Source organism: Crocodylus porosus, unplaced genomic scaffold (genome assembly GCF_001723895.1).
Source record: "Crocodylus porosus isolate Cpor-Errol unplaced genomic scaffold, CroPor_comp1, whole genome shotgun sequence".
In the NCBI taxonomy this organism is placed as follows: domain Eukaryota; kingdom Metazoa; phylum Chordata; order Crocodylia; family Crocodylidae; genus Crocodylus; species Crocodylus porosus.
Window position 1 is genome coordinate 18,789,091 of NW_017728912.1, and position 3,748 is coordinate 18,792,838.

The 3,748-nt window shown below is 38.7% G+C and overlaps 1 long non-coding RNA gene across 1 annotated transcript in view; it reads right to left on the minus strand.

Moving 5' to 3' along the window:
* LOC109309561 overlaps window positions 1–3,748 on the minus strand; it is a 24,245-nt gene that overhangs the window by 12,177 nt on the left and 8,320 nt on the right. Inside the window, exon 2 of the long non-coding RNA XR_002100963.1 lies at window positions 2,254–2,260. This is a non-coding gene — a long non-coding RNA (uncharacterized LOC109309561). The remainder of the gene's footprint in view (window positions 1–2,253; window positions 2,261–3,748) is intronic.

The following is a 3,748-nucleotide window of genomic DNA, read 5'->3' on the forward strand; positions in this document are numbered from 1 at the left end:
GTGGTGCAGGCTCCTATCCCGGGGGTTTTTAAGAGGAGGTTAGATGAACATCTTGCTGGGGTCGTTTGACCCCAGTACTCTTTCCTGCCACGGCAGGGGGTCGGACTAGATGATCTGCTCAGGTCCCTTCCGACCCTAGAAACTATGAAACTATGAAAACAGGCTACGCACTAGTGCCGGTGCAAAGCCACAAGGCCAGGAGATTCTGCCTCAGAAACTTGATGTTTGTACCACTGATATGTTTCCAGCCCGTTCAGTGGACCAGTGAGGGATGAAGATAATGGTGGCAAGATGAACCTCCACACTCCCTCCCTATCTCTCCCCATTTCTGAAGGACAAATTGTTCCTCAGGGGACAAGGATCAGTGTAAAGCAAAAAGGATTACAAGGAATCCCCTGAATACAAGGAACACAATTATCCATGATCCATTCTACAGGAAGATTCAATTGGGAGAAGACAACTTTCCCAAAGACAAGCTAAACTTCAAACTAACTGGCTGGGAAAAGGCCCAGAAATCTTGCGGAAAGGAATAGATTGATTTACACTGTCAGGAATATTTCTATAAAAGCTGTGGACATGATGAAATGACTCTGGGAAGTGATAGTAGGAACAGGAAAATTTGGAACAGAAGGATATGCATCTGGTAAATACCGCTTTACTCTACGAGGTGCAATAAATTAACAATAAGTGAATGTTTTACAAATGTGATGTTAGTATTCAGTAAGAGATATTTTTCCATTAGAAAACCTTGATACTTAAAATGGATTCAAAGGGACTAATAAATTGGTCCAGTCGGTGTTAATCAATAGTGTGAATGAATAACCAATGAAAAACAGTCACTAGTATGCCAAAGGGGAAATCATCCAAGAATGAAATCAGTGTAATAACACAAGTGCATTGTATCCCTCAACAAATACATGTAAAACATATTAGATAGGTATCAATTCCCATCACAGAAGTGTGCGCTCTTTCCACCACATTAAAATCCCTAATTTTACAAGGGTTAATGTATTTTTCTAATTTTAAGACCTAAAATGCTGAATTCAAGATGTGTGCACAATCTGCTTATGTGACATTCCTATTTAACGTGTACTGGATATTTTGTTTAAAAAACAAAACAAACCACAAAAAAACCCACACCCACCCCATAAATTTTAATTACTATAGTAGACAGCTTTTTAGCAGAGCTTCAAACTGAGGAGGAAAATCCCCATAGATTTGCATGAAAAAAGCTGGTGCCCCTTCCCCTTTCCTCATTGAACTTACAATGACAGATTGTCAGGATAGGCAAAGCTTATCCAGTTTTAATGTATGAGGAATACAGTTTGAGAAACTCAGTGCACTTTTACAAAGCTATAATGTATTTTTACCTAAGCTGTAAAGACTACATAAATATTGGCTGTCTTATCTCTTGCAAAGCTCCTGATGTCTTCTAAGAGTTTGGCCTGCTGGTGTTTGCTACTCTATGCTCTCTACAAGGGCTACATTTCTATTAAGTTCATGACTTTGTTTTTACTGCCTATTTTGGACCCCTAGGGGAAAAAAGGTTTGTGCCATGTTTAGGTTTCTATCCTTGAAATGAGATTAAACTCTAAATTTGAAATGATGGGACACTAGCTGTATACTCACCTGGAAGTCCATGAAAGGGCTCCCATTGACTTCAGAGGGAATTGGATCAGACCCTTACTTTTTTTAAGAGTATACAGGGAACAAATATGTGAATGTCTATAAAATGGAGCTACCTTTGTCTCTTTCTCTTCATTCATTTGATCACCCACCCACTAGATCATTTTCCTACCTTACTTGCAATATTCTATCAGGTGACTTTCATGCCGACAGATTGTCATTCAACATAGATTTTTTTGGTGTGTGTATATAGGACTACAAGTGTGTATGTTGTCCCAAATTATCTAAAAATCAGTGGATTTCTGCATGCATTTTTACCAGTTCAGTTTGCATACTATTTTCAAGTCCTCACAGATCTCCTCCATAAAATTTCGATAGCTAATTTTGTTTTCACCCCCAGTCCATGAAGTCTTCTCCTTGCAGGTCTGAGAACTCAAAATTAAATATAGAAATACTATGGTAGCCACTGGTTTCAAAACTGGTGTAACTCTAGAAAACGTCTTCCAAAAAAGTGAATCTAGCATACAGCATGGAGCCAGGAAGTTTCAAAATCTAGTCCCTGCCTTTGCCTCAATTAGCTTTTATAATTCTTCATGCTAATATGGCATTTTACAGATATTATAGAACAGTAATTCTCATGACAGTTTGCCTCCCTGGGGCTCAGTTTCCCAAACGTTTTGTCTAGGATCACTTAGCAAATTACTATAAAAAATGCAATTAGAACCCAGGTTTTCTGGCTCAGTGTCTAATCCTCCCAATGGTTCTTAAGCAAGTTCTTTAACCTGTTCTTAGGGTGTGTTTTGTTTTAAATCCGGAGCTTTACAAGTCTTAAGAAGCCCATAAGCAATAGGCAGTAAGTTTGTAATAACAGCCATCTTCAGAAACCAAGGCTTATTGCAAAGCAAGCCACTTATCTGGGGCTAACAGGACCTCATGGATCCAGCATTCATCAAGGGATACATATTCTGTTATGTGGTTCAGAGACTGATTTGCCAAGCATGCCAGTCATTTAATTTAGGAAGCTAAACTAAGAGAACAAAAATTACCCCATGTTTAATACAGAAAAAAATCATTCTGTTTGGGGGAAATTTTCATGGTTTTTTGGCAGGTTTGACAATATTTTTTTCAAGAAAAAAAGTTGACTACCAATAGTTTTTTCAGTTGTTTCAAATATAGTTTTGATGAAAGATTTTCTTTGGATTTTTGTGAGATCTGTACAATTTGTGCCCTTTTGAAAAATCGCCATTTGGGAACTCAAAAATATGCAAATTTAAGAAGAGTTACTAAGAATTTGTCTTCACTAATTATGAGGTTATTGGACAATTGTTGCCATGTTCTCCTCCTCCTAGTTTAATACACTAAAGACCATTTGTTAAGGCGAATCTAAAGAATAGGTACAAGTTATCCAACACTAACTAGTTCTTTACTGTCACATAATTTACATGCATTTGGCTGGATCTTCTTTCTAATGTGATATTCTAAATATGTCCCATATCTTGGGCAATTTCTTTTAAAAGGAAACGTGTTCCACAGAACCCCTTTGTGTCAGGTAGGTGAGATACTCTCTCTACACTCAGGAAGGAAAGAAAGGGAAAGTGAAATGCAAAAGTGAGCCAAGGATCATTATACTACATGCCTCAGCTAGCTTCATAAACTAATTTCTATAAACTTTATCCTTCTTCATCCCAGCCACTCCTTACTGGATATTAGGCACAATAGGCTGAGTGGGGGATAAAGTTAGATGGCAGACTCTTGGACATAGAGAACCTGGCCCTGACCCTAGGCTTCATTTGTTCAGAGATGGAGACTAAATTATACCATGTTTACTTCCTTCAGTTCAGGGTTTGTCACAGGCTCAATAGGTCTACAGGAAGCTGAGTGTGAGGTCAGTTGTCATTCTAGCAGCCAAGACTCACCAGAGCCTATACAAAACACTAGACATTCCTCCACCTGCTCATATGTCTCCAGCAATGAATGGGATCTGCATAGACAGTGCAAGAGTAATACGGGTGGTCTTATATCAACCACTGATTCCCTCAGGAAGGCAGAGTCCTCAACTACTCCATTACACCAAATATAGGCTATAGGCTATACAGGAGGGACAGGATAGGAAGGAAAGGTG